General features: G+C 34.4%; 1 long non-coding RNA gene across 4 annotated transcripts in view; it reads left to right on the plus strand.

Annotated features, from left to right (window-relative positions):
* Nucleotides 1–861: 861 nt before the first annotated feature.
* Nucleotides 862–20,363, plus strand: part of LOC105475254 (uncharacterized) — a 54,131-nt gene continuing 34,629 nt past the window's right edge. Inside the window, exons 1-3 of one of the 4 annotated variants that reach the window (XR_983227.3) lie at nt 862–1,063; nt 2,323–2,418; nt 3,758–3,791. This is a non-coding gene — a long non-coding RNA (uncharacterized lncRNA). The remainder of the gene's footprint in view (nt 1,064–2,322; nt 2,419–3,757; nt 3,792–20,363) is intronic. The other 3 variants (XR_011621638.1, XR_011621639.1, XR_011621640.1) reach the window with 3 other exon arrangements.

Genomic DNA, 20,363 nt, shown 5'->3' on the forward strand with positions numbered 1-20,363 from the left:
AATTTTCTGGTAGTTGTAAAACGTGATAGTGCTATAAAATATTTTCAGTTATATGGCACCTTTTATAAAAGTATTTACTCATTTATTAATATAATGCCATAATTTATGAGATTCATAGGAATTACACTCATGGTATGGGTGAGTAAATTTATTCTGTACAGTAGCCTGTGTTGGGAATATAAATAGGAAAGAAGTAGTTTATTTAAATATTTAAACTAATTAAAAATTTGAACTGCCAAATAACTATGTCAATATCCAAGTTTATTTCCAAGTTTTCCTGTGTCATCCTAATGCAAGCTTTATTATGATAAACTTTTCCAAACTAATGCATATGTTTGTGCTTGGATTTATTATTAATGATATGTGTTTATTATTCCGCCCCAATTCTTTTTTAAACAATGAGCAACTGAATGTTATAAGAAGGATTGAAGTGCCACAGCCATTTATTGATTGGAAAGAGACTTACGTTATGTAATTTTTGTCAGTTTTTCTCAAAGATTTCCTGGTCGAATTCATCAGAGTTACTCATTGTTAAAGTAGTGCCTCAGGGTTTAGTTCTTGGACTCTATGTTTTTTCCCAGTTATTTAAATCCTGAGTTCATTTGGAGGCAATGCTAATTATCAAATTTGTGCTGCTATCATGTGTGTGGGTGGTGTTTGTATGTTTTATAAACTGTGTTTGCTTATGTAACTTCCAAAAGAATCTTCAAATACCATATTACCAAGTTGAATATTATCTAATTAACCAACAAGGCCTGACAGACTGGGAGGTTATCATGAAATAATCACAGCCCTCAGGTGCTCTGAGGCACTGGGTGCAGCTAAGTGTCTCTAATTCCCCAAGGGGGTGATTAGCTCATGATAACAATGCTCCCTTGAGTTGTTTTATTGCCTTTATAAAAAAGTCTTTATTGTGGAGAAAAATGTTTATTTTTATGCAGAAGGAAGATGGAGTTGACAGTTTAGACTGTAGAATGAATAGCAGTTACTTCTCACTTGTGGTCCCGGCCATGGCAAAGCTGCTCATTTGGAATGCTTCTCAGCCAATGTGAGCGTTGTATGGGTGAGTAAATTTATTTTGCACAGTAGCCTGTGTGGGGAATATAAATAGGAAAGAATTTATTTAAATATTTAAACTAATTAAAAATTTTGAACTGCCAAATAACTATGTCAATATCCAAGTTTATTTCTAAGTTTTCCTGTCTCATCCTAATGCAAGCTTTATTATAAGAAAGTTTTCCAAACTAATGTATATGTTTGTGCCTGGGCTTATTATTATTGATATGTGTTGCTATACAAGCTCCGTGTTGACTACCTCAGTGCTTCTGCAATAAAGCCCAAATTTCATATAAGACAGTTGTAAAATTGTGTTTTCAAGTTAATGGTGTGGGTTTTCTATAATTAGAAAATGACCCATTTTGTAGAATAGCTGCATATCAAAAACTGACTAATAATTCAATGCAAAACAAACAAACAAACAAAAACTTTGAATCATTTGGGTATTCAAATGAGTGGCCTCTGACCACACGATCTCCTTAATCCCATGATTAAAGAGATCAGTTGATTTGGGAAATACAAATGAATACCAGTGAAACTGTGAGATAGACACCAGAAAGCTTTACCTCCTTTTGATGCTTCTCTATTTTCTCCCCACAAATCCAACGCCACATCTACATATCAGAGTGAATTTTAAAATAGTCCATCTGACAGGTCCATAGGGTGCCCAGTGGCTTCCACAGTTAAACAGAATAAAATGTGAGCTTCTTCTGATGACTGGTAAAGCCTCACAAGAGCTGTTCCAGTGACTTCTCAGACTTCATGCCTATCTCCTTCAAGATGCTCTATCTCTGCCAGCCTTCCTCCTCACACTGGAAAAGGCCACACTTTTCTCAGGGACTTCACACTTGTTATTCTCTCTGGCTGAAGCATTATTTCAGGTCATCACCTGGCTACCTCCTCTCACCATTCCACTTCCAGCTTGAAAGTCACCACCTTAGAGAGGCCTTTCCTTTTCACTCTCCCTAAAATGAGCATCTCACACATATTCTACTCTATTACCCTATTTTAGTTTCTTCATAGCACATATTAACTATTGAAATTATATCATTAATTTGAGGTCTGTATTCACCAAGCAGAATGTAAGTTCATGAAGGCAGAGACCATTTCTCTTGCTTCCACTAGAGCCTCAGCTATTAAGACTAGTGTCTCTCATGTAATAAACAGGCACAGAAATATTTGTTTAATTAATTTGTAACCAATGCTACCATCATATATATTTTTGATTGCCTACTCATCATCCCTCGCCTCCCTTCTTCCTAACAGAACTGAGATTTCACTTTTCAACCTTCTGCCTTCAGCTAATCTACATCTGGACAAGCTGGACCAAGGCCAGCTTCAAACAGTGGGTCCCCATGGCAGGTGAGCAAGGAATGGACATGCAGCCCATTGGAAGTCAATGAGACCTGAGGAGGGACTTGGCAGAGATTTCTGAGAAAGTTTTTAATCACTTTTATGTAAGAGTTTCAAGGACAAATTTCTCTTTGTTTCCTTGATCATTGTCATGGCACTTCCTTGATCATTGTCATGGCACATGCAAGGTAGATGAGTGACAAGGAACTCCTTCATTTAATCAGGAGTGTTTGTATGATTTAGCAGATACTATTTCTTCACAGTGAAGATTGAAAAACTGGATTTTCATGGAGTTTAAATTTATTGTAGTGTTATTTTGTGTAGCCTCTAGGATCCTCTGATTCAGAGAAGCAAAGGTTGATCTTACGTAGAAGGCCATCCTACATGCACAGACAAAACCAGGCAAATCAAACCATTAAAAAATTACATAATTACTTTTTATTTATGCAAACAGTGTTTCATATTCTATTCTGCAAAACCTTAATGAGTTTATTTACAATCTTTTGATTTCCCATTTTTATTAGCAGATAAGCTACTAAATATACTATTTAAGGGTCATAAATAAATGGTTTTGACTGCCATGGTATACCAGAAATAAATATGATATTCTCCAGAATTCCTAAGCCAACTTTTGAATCTAAAAGTCAGCATTAATGGGGGAACGTTTAGATGCCAAGAGGCCTGATATCTGAAAACTAAACATGATATAAATGTTAGTAAAATAAATTAGAACTGAAGGAAGGATATAATTTGAAAAGTAAACATGAGTTTAATCTTAAATGGGGAACTAAGCATTTAACGTTGAAATAGAGAAAAACACATATGATGAATAATAGAAAAAAGGCTGGGCAAACTATATGAGAATATTTTTTGTTTATATAATGCTCCTTTCCCATTAAAAAGTTCTGTGCTTTATTTGTTCTCACTAAAATATGATATATAGAATATTTACTAATAAGTACATACAATTTTGAATAATGATGATAGTAGCTAACATTTGTGGAGTAATTGCTCTGTGCCAGCCATTGTTGTTCTAGGGTTTTATGTACATTAACTCAACTTAATATTCTTAATCCTAGAAACAGAGGAAATTATGAGGCAAGGAATAGTGACTCGGCAGCTCAAAGGGGAGGGACAATAATTTGAACCAAACTGTCAGGCTCCAAAGTCTACCTGTGTAACCAAATTGTGTGAAACCTATGGCTGATTTGTAAACAAAATGTTTAACAAAGCGTATTTTCAGCTAAGTAAGATGAGTATAAATGCGTCTTTGGATACAATCCCCTCACCATCTATCAGGCCAAGTTCAGCGAACACTGAATTAATCATTACCTTTCTCCTGATGCAGAAGCTGCCTTAGTGTGAATATTCATTGAACATGGGTAAGTTACAAATAGTAAACAAAATACAGTTGTCATTGATGTTATTTATTCTGAATTGAGTTGACTAAAAACACAGATGTCAATTCTGCATGGTGGGGGGTGTTCAATTAAAATAGCATAAAATGGTCAGGTGCAGTGGCTCACACCTGTAATCCCAGCACTTTGGTAGGCTGAGACGGGCGGATCACGAGGTCAGGAGATCGAGACCATCCTGGCTAACGTAGCGAAACCTTGTCTCTACTAAAAATACAAAAAATTAGCCGGGCATGATGGCAGGCGCCTTAGTCCAGCTACTCTGGACTAATATTCTACTTAGTCCACAAAATTGCCTTGACATTCTTTTTGACGTTTTCAGTGATTTTTATTAGACTAAGAAAGGCTAATATGACTGTGGCTTGCAGACCCAGAAGACTGTACCACGAAAATGATTTCTAATGGGTACCAAATTAGATTGAATTTTAACAGAAGGAGTTGACCTCATATAATGCAATCAGAGGGGCACATCATCTCTGTGATATTCTTTCCCCAATCTTATAACCCCAAGCTAATCATGAGAAAACAGCAGACAAGCCCAAACTGAGGATAATTCTACAAAATACTGGACCCCAACTCTTTGAAAGTATCAAGGTCATGAAAGATGAGGAAAGACAGATAAATTATCACAGATTAGAGGAGACTAAGGAAATGTGACTGAATAGAATGAGGTAACCTGAAGTAGATCTAGGAAAATAAAAAGGATATCAGTGGAAAAATATACAATATCTGAATAAAGTCTGTAGCTTAGTTAATGGTTTTATAATAGTGTATAGTCTGTAATTATAGTAATATTAATTTAATTGTTTTGATAAATGTGCATGGTTATATGAGGTGGCAACAATAGGGGATGCTGATGAAGGTTTTGCAATACTATCTTTGTAACATTTCTATAAATCTCATTATTTAAAAACAAACGTTGAAATGGGTGTGTGTGTGTGTGTGTGTGTGTGTGTGTGTGTGTATATATATATATATATATATATATATATATATATATATATATCATCCCTCTCCCACCAAAGGGAGAGGTTAAGGCAATCTTTACATGAAGGAGCAAAATGACTTCTATGACTTGGCTCACACATAGTGGTAGGTATTGAAGTAATCCCTGTTACAGTGGTTAAGATGACCCTTCCCTTGTCATACGATCAAAAGTCGGCATTGGCAGGCTTATGTGTTTGGCTCAGACAATCCATTTGATGATCTGATTTATTGTCTAGCTTATTATGGAAATCATATAGGTATGGTCAGAGTGTAAATGTCACTACTGCAGGGTTCTAACAATTGATTTAAGTCCTAAGCACACGTATAATTGTATATGACTCAGCAAAGCAGGTTGCTCCGAGAAATAAACTTAGGGAATGCATTTTATGTGCTGTTCCTATTTGTGCTTCATTTAAATGACAATGATTTAATTATTTTGTTGTTGTTCTTAGGGATTTAATAGTACTACTTTGGATCCTCCATAAAGTAGCTGTAAAATCAGATATATCAGTTTGTATGATTTAATACAAATTGACCCATATCCGTTTGCATGGGTAATACCAAAATACATAACTATCCTTTTTCTTTTTTCAACAAGTCACCACCGAACTGCATACTTGTGCTAAATTACCTTAACTTCCTTCTACTCCCATCCCTGTCCTATCCATATCTATGTTCTTTCAAGAAATCATTGGGTAAGAGTAAACTATGCATACAATCTTCATCTTTGATTTTGATTTTATTATTTGTTTTACTTATATGTATTTTCTTGTTCTAATACTCAAAAATAAATAAAAACATTGCCTAACCACTTAATAGTTAAAAAAGTAAAAATACAATATTAAACATTTATATAAGGGAATGATGATTCAATTTCCAAATCCCATCAACTTCTCATTTCTGAAATGCTGTCGCTGAGAGGCTGTTTCCTGCATTATTGTTAAGTGACCCTTTTTGCTTCGTGCTTAGTCACAATTTACATCTCTTTTCTGAAAATGGCATAAAATAATGTGCAAATGCTTTAATGCATTTCCAAGAAAAATATTTTCTTTTAATGACTCCTAATGAACCCCTGTTTTATGCAGGGTGTGAAGAGTTGCCAAGATGTGTAAAACAATTAGGATAACAAAAAGCATGAGTTTTAAAAAACCATTTCACTTGTGTAGTGTGTGTGAAAATCCAGAATAATTCCCAAGGGAAAAATTAATTTTAATAAGCTTTTCTTCTTGCTTAAAGACTGTTTAAATCAAAGGCACAGAGTACTATGTATTAATATATCAGGAATAATATGAGAGTTTGATTCTGAAGAAAAAAATTCTATTTCATCATCAACCTGTTACTCTATACTTGAACTATGGGGACAAATGTTTTTTATTAAAGTAACTGTGTTTTGTCTCCTAGAAGCACAATATTCAGGTAAAAAACTAAAAAGGTGAAATCTTAAATAATCTTTCTTGATGTGAATTTATTTATCAGAGAACATTGTTTCTGCTATAAGCATAATGATAGTTAAAATCTATTCTTTGGAAATTCCACCTTCATTGATTAAGGGATGGTCACATTTTAAAACGATTTTGATTTTAGGCCTTTAAATATAAATAAAATATCCCATGCCAACTTAATGACCCAATTCCAGGTAAACGTTATTGATTTTAAAAGTTAAAAATATTTCAGAAGGTGTAATACATGAACTTTTCAGGAAATGGTTATTTGTGAATCCAAACATAGCTAAGAGGAAATTGTCATATGATTTTAAATAGTTAAATGCCAAGGATATAGTACAGCATCTAAGGTGGAAGGGTCTGCATGCAGATTTCTAGAATATTTGTTTTTACTGGATACATCATTTCTAACAGCCTTCTTCTTTATCTTTTCTTCTACATTTGACTTCCAAAAGTACCAAATGATGAATACAATTTTCTCAATGAATTGCTGAATGTGAAACATTTGAGACAAAATAAAAGAGAGTGTTTCAATAATATCACAGTTATTGAAATCTGGTGCAGAGTAGGAGAACAGACTAAGATTCATTAAGAATTTATGCTTTACTGTGGGGCTTAATACGTAGGTGATGGGTTGATAGGTGCAGCAAACTACCATGGCACACATCTACCTATATAACAAACCTGCATGTCTTGCACGTGTATCCCGGAACTTAAAATTAAATTAAATTAAATTAAATTAAAAATAAAAAGAAAAGAATTTATGTTTTAGAATCAGACTTATTTGGGTTATAGTCCTGACTCAGTCATTTATTAATCCTGGACTTTTGCTAAATAACTTATCCTCACTTTCATCAACTCTAGATGTGGAATAATTATAAATAGTCTCTACTTCATTGCATCCTTTTGTGATTACATAATATACTTTGGCAGTTAGTTAAAACTGTGTCTTTATAGTGGCTATGAAATGGTTAAGTCTCAAGAGCTTAAGACGCTGGGCGACGGGGATTTTCGTGTTGTTATATAATGAGAAAAGCACCGTAGCAGTCATGAAATGAGGAAATCTGATCTCCTCTTGCCTCTGAAATAGAATGTTCTCATCCTACCAGAAGGCATACCATACAGTTCTTGCCAGTGTGGCAGGGCTTCAGAGTGAACACAGGATAGTGTTCCCCTGAGCAGCAGGTAGGGGTGGGGAAGTGTGTTGTGGGGACAAAATGCCTGGAATGGGGCATGAAGGGCTACTGAAACTCTCCTGATGTTCTGCTGCTTAATCCTGATGATGGTTAACTAAGTGTGCTCACATTATGAAAATTCATTGAGCTGCACATTTATAATTAGTGCACTTTTCTGTGTGTATGCTACACTTCAGTAAAATGTTTAAGGTTTGCGCTCCCCAACTATCCATTCTCCTTGCACGCTTTGCTCTTCCATTCTTGTCACACTTTATTTACCATCTATTTTCCCCACTAGCATAAACGTTCTACATAGTCTATAGTGATTTTCCTGTTTGTCATGTTCACTGTTGTAGTTCTAGCACCTGAAAAAAAAAAATCTCTGGCACATAGTAGGAACTTCAAACATAGGTATAAATAAATCAATGAATAAATAAATAAATAAGAAAAAACACTGGCTACAGGTTGAGTGATGTTATAGAGAAAAAGAGAAAGATGTAAAGCAGATATTCAGGGTAAGAGCATTGGTTTAATATTAATTGACAGAGAATTAAGAGATGTATTTGCATAGCTACTTAACAATGTTCCAGTCTAAATATTATTTTTTTCCTTCATTTACCTAAAAGAAGAAAGAGAATTTTATATGATGGACAAATCCATATACTGAATATAACTTAGTAAGTGGAAAAACATCCTTTTAAGGACAAGTTTTGGCAGTTGTGGGTAGCACACTTGCTTAAGATTAACTTCTGCTCCTGCAAACAGTTGCCCAAATGCACGTGATATGTTTCTGGTCAGTTTCAGTTTCTAGCCAATTACATCACAGGGCAAGACCTAGATTGAAAAACACAACATTGGAATTAAGTGTTTTTAGGCCTCTTTAACATAGCTGAACCCCCTTGCTTAATGAAAGTATTTAAAAATTTTAATCACTTATCATCAAGCCTAAAATTTCCAAATTGTTTTTGTGTTTAAATATTAAAAATTCTTATGCATGTGGACTGATAAAGTGTGGATCTATGGGCAATAGCAAGAGAGGAGAAAGCATGAAAAATGGAGATTAAACATGGGATGTGTCAAGATAATGAGAGCATAATGGTCAAATATGAACAGAGAGGACACATAAGAAAATGAATATCCACTTAATAAAGTGAATATGATGAATTTATTTACTTTGGCTTACATTCTTTTTGAGAAATTACTTTATCAAAGAACTTCCTTAGTAATTAACATTAATAATTACATATTATATAATATTCAAGACAAATTCACTGAAAACAGAATCTAAAATATTTTATTAATAAATTTGAAAATATAAACATCATTATAATATAGTCCTTTATTGTATTCTAAAGTAGCTAAAAAATAACATTCAGAAGTACCTCCTAGAAAACACTGTACTAATTGCCTTCATGCACTTATTATTTTATAATTTTATAACTGTTCTTTTATATATCAGTGTTCACCCTTACTGCAACACTATCTGGTAAATTTTATCATATCTATCTGAGAGGAGGAAAGGGGACTGTTGGAGAGTTAATGACCACCCACGGTCACAAAGACTGGAAGTGGCACAAGTAAGATTTCAATCTGTGACAGATGGTCTGTAATCTTAACTTCCCTTACAATACTGTTCTGAAACAGAAATCATATACATTAATTCAAAACAATATTCTAGAGCTTCAGTGTGACCTGGCTCAAAACTTTTTCTTGCATTCAACACACAAGGAAAATACAAGAGCACTTTTAACTAAAAGTGAAGAATTTAAAGCAACGAAGAAAATTAAAAACAAATAACTATATTTGTACTCTTATGCTAATAAATTCAAATTGCAATATAATACATGATTTTTGAAAAATATGTTATATAAATTATCAAAATTGAATAAAACGGACTTCTGCTTTCCACCAATGTATGCAAGCAGCTTAAGTTCCCACACTGTCCTAACAACAGTAAAAAGCTGAACAGATTGAGAAATCAACACTCTTCTTGGATCTGTAAGAGAGGTAAGTACACAGGGCAAACTACTGCCCATGAGACTGGAGAGACAGACAGGCCAATATAGGGAGACATGGCTTCCAGGTGCAGAGTCTCATGAGTGGAGACCAGCAGGAACCAGTGCTGCGGTAGGAATATCTGAATTGGAATTGACAAATTGCTGGAGGCTCAGTGTGGAAAAGTCTGAGAATTAAAAACTACGCTGGACCCAGTCACAGAGGAGAACCTACAATTTTATGAGTTTTATCTCAACCAGAATATCAATCAGGTTCTCATAGGAAAATATTGGAGAAACATCCCCTCATGTTTTAAGCAAGATGAGGATCTATTTTGAAACACACCAGAGCACTCTGTATTCTTTTTTCTTTTCTTTTCTTTTTTCTTTCTTTTCTTTTCTTTGCCTCCCTTTCTTTCTTTTTTTTTTTTTTCAAGGCCTACCCTCAGGAGAAACTAGTTAACCAGGACCTAATATGCTGGTGTATTATCAGCTCCTAACTGATCTGGGGAAAGAAAAATACCCAATGTCAACCCATTGTATCCTTTCTGTTTCATCTAGGTTAGAGAAGAATTGAAAAACACTTGTGATTTTCACAGTCCAGAGGCACAAGCTCACTAAAGACTGAGACCCAATCACAGAACTATAGGTATTCCCGCTGCCCCAATGTGCCTCCACATTACTAAAGACCTATTTACAGCAGTTCCTTTTATGTGGTACATCATGTACAACTAAATGCAAAAAATACAAGATATACTAAAGGACAAAAAACTCAGGTTTTTGTGAGATAGAGCAAGCATGAGAACCATCTGTGTCAGGGATGTTGAAATTGTCCAACCAGGAATTTAAAATAACTATGATTAATATGCTAGGGCTCTAATGGATAAAGTAGACAGCATGCAAGAACAGATGCGCAATGTAATTAAGGAGAAGAAATTCTAAGAAAGCACCAAGAAGACATTCTAGAGATCAAAATCATGTAACAGAAATGAAGAATGCCTTTGATGGACTTATTAGTAGCATGATTGCACAGAGTTGAGGAGAGACTCTCTGAACTTGGGGATGTATCTATAACAACCTTCAAAACTGAAAAGGCAAGAGAACACAGACTGAAAAAACCAGAACAGAATAGCCAAGTGCTGTAGGGCAACTTTAAAAGATATCATATATGCATAATGGGAATAGCAGCAGGATAAGAAAGAGAGACGGGAACAGAAGAAATATTTGAAGTAATACTGACTGAAATATTCTCCAAATTAATGTCAGACATGAAACCACAGATTTAGGAGACTCAGAGAACACCAGGCAGGATAAATTCCAAAAAGACAACATCTAGACATACCATTTTCAAACCACACAAAATCAAACATAAAAAAAATCCTGAAAAAAAAAGCCAGAGGAAATAAACACTTTACCTATAGAGGAACAAAGGTAGGTATTACATCCAACTTCTCAGAAACCATGCAAGGAAGAAGAGAGTAGAGTGAAATATTTAAAGCACTGAGCAAAAAAACTCATTAACCCAGAATTTTGTACCCTGAAATTTTATTTTTCAAAGTGAGAGAGAAATGAAGACTTTCTCAGACAAATAAAAATTGAGGGATTTTGTTGCCAGTAGACGTGTCTTATAAAATGGTTAAAGTTCTTCAGAGAGAAGGAAAGTGATATAGATAAAAAACTCAGATCTATATACACAAAGAATGAGCATCAGAAAAGGTATAAATGAAGGTAAAACAAAATATTTGATTTTTCTTATTCTTAATTGATCTGGCAGATAATTTTCTTGAAATAATAACAACAATGTATGTGTTTAGGTATGCCCATATATATGTCTTGTGTGTGTTTATATGTGTGTGTATGTGTGTGTGCTGCTTATGTATGCCTGTATGTAAGTCAAATAGATGGACAACAAAGATATGAGGGATGGGAGGGAGGAATTAGAATTATTTTTTATTAACAGCTACTTACACTACCTATTAAGAGGTATAGTGTTATATTTAATGTGAACGTGGGTTAGTTGTAAATGTATTGCAAACTCTAGGGCAACCACTGAAACAATAAAGTATAACTGATAGATAAAAAGAAGAAAAAATTGAATCACAAAATGCTTAATTGAAGCCTCATGAAGCAGAAAAAAAGCAGAGGACAAAAACAGAAACAAAGAACAAGGGAAGCAAATGGAAACAGTAAAAAATGTGACACATATTAATCAAACTACATCAAGAATTGCTTTGAACATCACTGCTCTAAATGTGCCAATTAAAAGACAGATTTTTCAGAGTGTACCAAAAAACATAACCCAAATGTATGTGTATTAGTCCACTTTCACACTGCTATAAATAACTTCCGAGTAATTTAGAAAGGAAAGAGGTTTAATTGACTCACAGTTCCATATGACTGGGAAGGCCTCAGGAAACTTACAATCATGGTGGAAGGGGAAGCAGGTACTTTCTTCGCAAGGCAGCAGGAGAGAGAGCTTGTGAAAGAGGAACTGTCAAACACTTACAAAACCATCACATCTCATGAGAACTCACTCACTATCAGAGAACAGCGTGGGTAAACTGCCCCCATGATCCAGGTGTCTCCCTCCCCTTAATATGTGGGGATTGCAATTCAAGATGAGACTTGGGCAGGGACACAGAGCCAAACTGTATCAGTATGTTATACATAAAATTGAATAAAGAATTCAAATAGTCAATAACTGTGGGAAAAATATAGTGTCAAAGAATGTACTGATATTAATATAGTTTGAATGTAAATTTTATTGCACTATACAATTAGTTTTAATTATGTTTAGATGACTTAGTAGACAGGTGTATCTGGAGTCATAATCTTTAGCCTATGGGAAAAATCTGACTCATTGCTTGGATCTATAAATAACATTTTATTTTAACATAGTCATGCTCACTCATTTATGAATTTCCCCTGCAGCTTTTATGCTACAATGGTAGAATTGGATAGTTTCAACAGAGACCATGTAGCCCATAAAGTCTACAATATTTCCTATTTGTCTTTTTAGAGAAAAGTTTTCTTGGCCTCTGAGCCATATCATTTACAAGTAATAATAAAATATGCAGCATGATATATAATAAAATATATAAAAAATATGAATGACACTAATGTTTAGCAATAGGGAAATTTCAAATAATATGGTAAATCTGAACAATGAAAATTGACATAGTTGTTAAAATAATGCTTCCCAGAAACTGTTTATGTTATATATCTAAAAATCTAAGTGAAAAAGAGGATACAAAACTATACCAGTCATTTTCAGTGGAGAGGTGGTAGTGAACTGCTTTAAGGCAAAAAGTTATATTAGGGGAAACATAGCCAATGCATAATTTTAAACTGTTTTGTACTGTTCATAGAGTAACATAGTTGTAAAATGTATAAATAAAAATTAAAATAATTACAAAAAGCAAATCACTAGTATAATGGGAAAATTTAACATGTTTCCGTCTATAACCATTAAATTAACAGAATAAAATAATGAAACAGATTTCAGCAACAAAATTAACAAGTATAATGCAATAGACATACACAGAACCATGGATCCAACAATCAGAAAGCACAATTTTCTTCCTAAGCAAAAATGTTACACTTATAAAAATTGATCATATAATATGCAATAAATGAACTTCATTAAATTAATAATTGTAAGAATAGCTAAAATAATAGTAAAATTTACTGGGCACTTCCTATATCCAGCCTATTTTCTAAGAATTTGCATTCAAGATCCTCACACTAATCCTATGTTGTAGATCCTAAAATTATCATTTTCTTTACATTATACAATTGAGGTAGAAAGCTTAAGAAACTAACCCAAGATTAATTCTGATAGTCAATCAAGTAGCATATTTGACATCTGGACCTAATTTGAGTCTAGACTTTATGCTGTTTACCACCTATCACCTAAATAGTTATACTAGCACTATTAACACAATTATAATAGTTGTTTAAAATCTAAATAGAGGAATTCAGCTTCTGGGAGGAAAAAGGAGACGTACTTTTCCCTTTTTCTCGGGCTAAGTACAACTAAAGATCCTGGACATTACACATCAAATAAACAAAACACTCTTACAGGTAGAGAAAAGAGGGCAAATCAGCTAGAGACTTTGGGACCCATGTCAAGACGAAGTGGTGAGTTCTTCATGTTTTATTTTTACTTCATATATCCAAGATTTGGTGCTGAAGAAGCAGACTTGGAACATCAGAAAAAGCAAAAAAACACTGTAAGCAAAAATATTGGTCAACACAACAGACTATCATTTTCCTCTTGGGCTTTCTAAATTGTTTGAGTGTTGAAGCAAAAATTATAATAAACTATATTGTATGTTTCTAAATATAGAGAGGAAATATATAATACAATTATATTACAAAACAAAGAGCATAAAGAGATGTAGAGGGAAGTAAGATTTCTATACTTCACTCAGTCTGATAAAATGAAGACACCAGTAGTCTGTGATTATGTATAACTTATCTATATGTAGCTCTATATCTACCAATACCTACACTAATCACTAAAAAAAAAACCTATACAAAGATACACACCCCAAAAACACTATATATGAATCACAATGGAATCTAATAAAATGTATAAACAATCTACAGGAAGGCAGGAAAAAGAAAACAGAAAACAACAACAACATAAAACAAAAACGACCCAAAATGCATTCATTAGAAAAGGAAAAAGTTTCAAACCAATGAACTGAGTTTTCACCTGAAGACTCGAGAAAAACAAGAGCAAAATGAACCCCAAACAGATGGTAAAGAATAAAATGAAGAGCAGAAATCAATGACATTGAAAATAGAGAAACAACAGGGAATATCAATGAAATAAAAAAGTCTTGCTATTTAAAAAGATTGATACAACTGACAAAACTCTTGTAAGAGTGAAAAAGGAAGAAGACAGAAAATGCCAATATCAGAAAAGAAATAGGGAATATCACTACAGATACTGCAGACATTGAAAGGCTAATAAGAGAGTACCAAAAACAACTCTTCATACATCGATTTGACAATTTAGACACAATGACTAATTCTTCAAAAATCATAAGCTACCACAGTTCATTCAATTTGAAATAGATAATTTGAATAACACTGTAAATATTAAGGAAATTGAATGTGTAATTAAAATACTCTCTTGAAAGAAATCTCCAAGCCCAGATTGGAGTTCTCCAGACTAGAGACTTTTTCTAAGCTTTAAAGTATTAGTAACAACCATGTACAATTTATTCCAGAAAACAGAGGAGGAAGAAACAATTCCCAATTCATTTCGAGAAGTTAGAATTACCCTGACATCAAACCAAACATAGTACATTAAAAGAAATTATAGGCCAATATATCTCAAAAGATACACAAGTAAAAATGCTCAAGAAACACTAGCAAATAGGATTTAGCAATGTCTAAAAATGATAACCATGACCAAGAGGAGTTTATTGGGGGGATGCAAAACTGGTTTAACATTAAAACATTAATCAATGTAATCCATGTTAAGAAACTAAAAGAAGAAAACTACTGTAACCATATCAACACATGCAGAAAAACCATTTGACCAAAGCCAACATCCATTCTGGATAAAAACTCTCAGGAAATTAGAACTAGAGGAGAACTTCTTCAACTTGATAAAGAGCATCTACGAAAAACCTGCAGCTAACATTGTATTTAATGGTGAAAGACTCTTTCCCCCAAAGGTAGACAACGAAGCAAGGATGTCCTCTCCCATTACTATTATTCAACATAGTGGTGGAATTTCTGTGCCTTATGGCAAGAAAAGGAAATGAAAGGTGCACAGATTAGAAAGGAAGATATAAAATAGTTCCTATTTTCAGGTGACATAATTAAAATCATGTAGAAAATCCCAAGGAATCTAGAAAATTACTAGTAAACAATTCATAAAAACAAAAACAAAACAACAAAATCCTGAGTTCAGCAAGTTCAGCAAAGGATGTAAGATAGCATACAAAAATCAATTATATTTTTACTACTTGCAATGAACATGTGAACACCAAAATTTAAAACATAATGCCACTTACAGTTAGTCAAAAAATGCAATAGGTATAAAACTAACAAAACATATTTAGGACTGTATGCTGAAAACCATACAACACTGATGAAAAAATTAAGTAAAGATATAAATAAATGGGAGCTATATATGTTTATGGATTGCAAGACTCCACACCGTAATGATGTCAATTCTCCCCAAATTGATATTTATGTTTAATGTAATTCTTATAAAAATCCCAGCAAGATTTTTTTGTGTGTAAATATAGACAAGATTATTCTAAAATTATTATGGAATGGCAAATGAATTAGCTAAAGCAATTTTGAAAAATAGAATACAGTGGGAGTATTTCAAGACTTATTATATCGCTATAGCAAACAAGATTGTGTGGTATTGGTGAAGGAAGAAACACATGAATCAATGCAATGGAACAGAGAATCCAAAACTAGACCTATACAAATATGCTCAACTTATTTTTGACAAAAGTGCAAAAGCTATTCAATGAAGATACTTTTTTCAAAAAATGGTGCCATAGCAATTTGCAATGCAATCCTGACACTACCCAAATGTAGGTCAAATCAAAGAGATAATGTCACAGTCCTCCACAAAACTCCCCTTACTTCAGACATCAGCAACAAAATCCAGGGCTTCTAGGCTACCTGCAATTCTGACCAACTGGCTACAAATCCATTCCGGGGTTCCCATTAACTCCTCAGGTTTGGTACTTTGCTAGAACAAATCGCAGAACTCAGAAAAGTGCATTTTTTTATTAGAGTTTTATTCTAAAGGATATAATTCAGGACAAGTCAAATGAAGAGACAAATAGGGCAAGGTCTAGGAGAGTCTCATATGTGAAACTTCAGTGCCCTTGGGACGTCACTCCTCCTGGCACATGGATGTGTACCACCAACCATGGTGCTCGTGGAGCTTTGGGTGTCTAGAGTTTTTCCTCAAGAATTGATTGATGAATCAATTGATTCATGATTGATTGAATCATTGACCACATGATTGAATTCAATATCCAGTCCCCCTCCATCCTTGGAGTTTGAAAGGACAGACTAGCGTCACATTACTCAAAGCCTGAATTCCCTAATTCAGACAGGTATTTCCAGCATGATCAGTTTTCATTCTGAAACTATCCAGGAGCCCACGAGTCACCTTACTAGCATAAACTATTAGGGCCTACCATGAATAGCAGACTCTTATCATTCTGAAAATTCCAAATATTTAGAGAGTACCTTTCAGAAACCAGGGACAAAAGCTAGCCAAATTCCTTATTATACAATACAATATATATTGGAAATACATAGGTAAAAAAAATGAACTGCAACATAAATCTCACTTGCTTATACAAAAATTAATTCAAAATAGATTACAGACAAATGTAAATTGTAGCACTATACAATTTTGAGGAAAAAAAATGTGAGAAAAATATTTGAGATCTATGGCTAGGCTGTGAGTTCTTAGACCTGACACCAAAAGCACCAATCATTAAAGAAAAAACTGATAAATTTGGTTTCATTAAATAAAAATGTTTACTCTGCAAAAGAACCTGTTAAAAGAACAGAATGACAAGTTACAGGTGGACGAGAATATTTTAAAGCCACATACATATTCTGCAAAGAATTTATATCTAGAATAGAGAACTTTAAAAAGTCAATGGTAAAGAAATCCAATTAGAAAAATGGGCAAATTCCATGAAGAAATATTTATCCAAGAGAACATTCAGATTGCAAATAAGCATATGAAAATACATTTAGCATTATCAGCTATAAGAAAAATGCAAATTAAAACCAGAATGAGATATCACTACCTACACATCAGAACAGATAAAACAAAGAATAGTGACAGTAGTAAATACTTGCGGGGATGTGTAGAAACCAGGTAACATCTATATTGCTGGTTGAAATATAAAATGATAGTTACTCTGGAAAATAGTTTGGCAATTCCTTAAAGAAAATCTGAATATACAACTAACATATTGACCCAATAATTGCACTCGTGAGCATTAACCCCAGATTAATGAAAGTCTGTAGTCACACAACAACCTGTAAATGAATGTTTATAGTAGTTTTGTTCATAATAGCCCCAAACTGGAAACCACCCAGATATCCTTCAACAGTTAAACCAGGGTACATTCATATCGTGGGATACTACTCAGCAATACAAAGGAACATATGATGGGGTCAGAGGCGGTGGTTCACACCTGTAATCCCAACGCTTTGGGAGGCAGAGGTGGGTGAATCACAAGGTCAGGAGATCGAGACCATCCCAGCTAACACGGTGAAACCCAGTCTCTACTAAAAATATGAAAACAAAATTAGCCAGGCGTGGTGGCGGGCACCTGTAGTCCCAGCTACTTGGGAAGCTAAAGCAGGAGAATGGCCTGACCCTAGGAGTCGGAGGTTGCAGTGAGCCAAGATGGCACCACTGTACTCCAGCCTGGGTGACAGAGCGAGACTCTGCTTTAAAAAAAAAAAAAAGAAGAAAAAGAAAGGAACACATCATACATACAACAACATGGAAAAATTTCCAGAGCAGTACATTGAGTGAAAAAGCCAGTCCCCTTAATTTATATACTACATGAATCCGTTTATATAACAATCTTGAAATGACAAAAGTGTGGAAATGAAAAAAAAGGTTTGTGGTTGTCAGGTATTAAGGAGCTTGTGGTATCAGAGTGAAGTCGGTATGGCTATAAAAGAGAAACATGAGGGAACCTTGCAATGATAGAAATGTTTTCTGTCTTGATTGTCTCCATGTCAATATCCTGGTTGTGATATTGTACTGTAGTTTGCAAGATGTTACCCCTGGGGAAACTGAGTACATAGTATCTTTTTGTATGATTTCTTTTAAGTACAGATGAATCTACACTTATCACAAAATAAAAAGCTTGCATTAACAAATCTAGCTACACAAAAAAAATATACCCACAAAAACAAGAAAACTAACTTCCAAACAAAAACATAAACAAAAACAAATACAAACACAAAAGCTCCTCACATTTTCACTGCTGTGTTGTACCAAATATCAAGAGATAATGCCTTAGACAAACCATCCAAGAATAGAAAAATAAATCCTATCTTAGCCCAGAGCTATGGTTTGAATGTCTGTGTTCCCGCAAAATTTATATGTTGAAATGCTAACCCTCAAGGCAATGGTATTAGGAGGTGGGGCCTTTTGGGGAATGATCAGGTCATGAGAGTGGAGCCCTCATAAGTAGGATTAGAGCCTTTATATATATATAAAAGGACTGAGGGAGTTTGCCTCTTTCACCATTTTAGGACACAGGGTGAAGGTGCCGTCTATGAACCAGGAAACAGGCCCTCACCAGATGTGAAATCTGTTGATGCTTTGATCCTGGCCTTCCTAGCCTCCAGAACTGTGAGAAATAAATTTATGTTGTTTATAAGCCACCCAGTTTATGACATTTTTTCTTAGCAGCCCTGACACACTAAGACAGTAAGAGTCTGTCATAACTGTTTAACATATATCATATTTTGGATAATTCTGTTGTTTTCAATTCCTACCCTTGCTTGTTGAGGAATAGCACTGTATTCATGTATTTATGCACCTCTCCTGATACTTGTAAACACGAAGTTGAATTTCTGGGTTAAAGATTATGAAAAAATTGGAAATCCTCCTGTTTCTTATTATAAAGTTACTTTTTATAAAAATTATACTAATTTAAAGTATCATTGAAAATGGTGAATTTCTGCCAATATTATTGCAGAACACTTGAGTTACTGAAGGAGACCAAGAAGGAGATTATAATAAGAAAGATTAGGTATTTGGATATTACTTTAATCTCGGGCTGCATTTATTGGTGGTCTGAATTATTTCAAGGAAAAGCAGATATCGCCTAGGCTCAGAGGTCACCAGCGCAAACTTGTCAGGAGTCAGGCAGTAAGTAACATGTCACATAGGTCTTGCGCAGTATAAATGTACCTAGCACCTCAGAAGGGAATAAGGCAAAATTGGGAATGGAAATTTACTGAAGTCAGACCACTTTTTCTCAATTCTGTTTAGAATTTTTTCAATCACAGAGCTTTCAGGAAATCTCAGATAACCCAGTCCAAACACTTCACACTACAGATAAGGAAACTGAGAGCCAGGAAATTTCAGGGATTATCTAAATTCACAGTTAGGTAATGATACAGCTAAAACTGTAACCCAGGCTGGCTGACTCACAGCGCTAAGAACCTCTTTACCAGATCATGCTTTGGTTTGGTTTTGGCTCTGAGCCGTGAAAATACACAGTCAACCACAAACCAAGAGCATAAAAAGATTTAGATACATTCTAAGTGAAATCGAGTTGTCTACTCCAGTTAATTATTTGCTGTAGAAATTTATTTAATTTTCTTTAAAATGTATTTATATGAGTCTATTCTCTTGGCCTAGTAATACTGAGAGTGGTTGAAGATGGAAATGACCATGATAGTGGAAGTGACCACATTGGTGAGTCAAAGCCAATGAGTAATTATACAATTTAAAATAGAGGCAACATGTACAATTGACCTTTGTATTAGTCAGGGCTCTCTAGTGGGACAGAATTAATAGGATAGATATAAAGGGAAGTTTATTAAGGAGTATTAACTCACACAATCACAACATGAGGTCCCACAATAGGCTATCTGCAAGCTGAAAACCGAGGAAGCCATTCCAAGTCCCAAAGCTGAAGAACTTAAAGAACGATGTTGAAGGGCAGGAAGCATCCGGTTTGGGAGAAAGATGTAGGCTCAGAGACTAAGCCAGTCTAATCTCTCCACATTCTTCTGCCTGCTTCTTATTCTGTCTGTGCAGGCAGCTGATTAGATTGTGCCCATCCAGATTGAGGGTGGGTCTCCCTTTCCCAGTCTACTGACTCAAATGTTAATCTCCTCTGACAACACCCTCATGATACACCCAGGAACAATTTGCATCATTCAATCCAATCA

This window comes from Macaca nemestrina, chromosome 4, assembly GCF_043159975.1.
Source record: "Macaca nemestrina isolate mMacNem1 chromosome 4, mMacNem.hap1, whole genome shotgun sequence".
In the NCBI taxonomy this organism is placed as follows: Eukaryota; Metazoa; Chordata; class Mammalia; order Primates; family Cercopithecidae; genus Macaca; species Macaca nemestrina.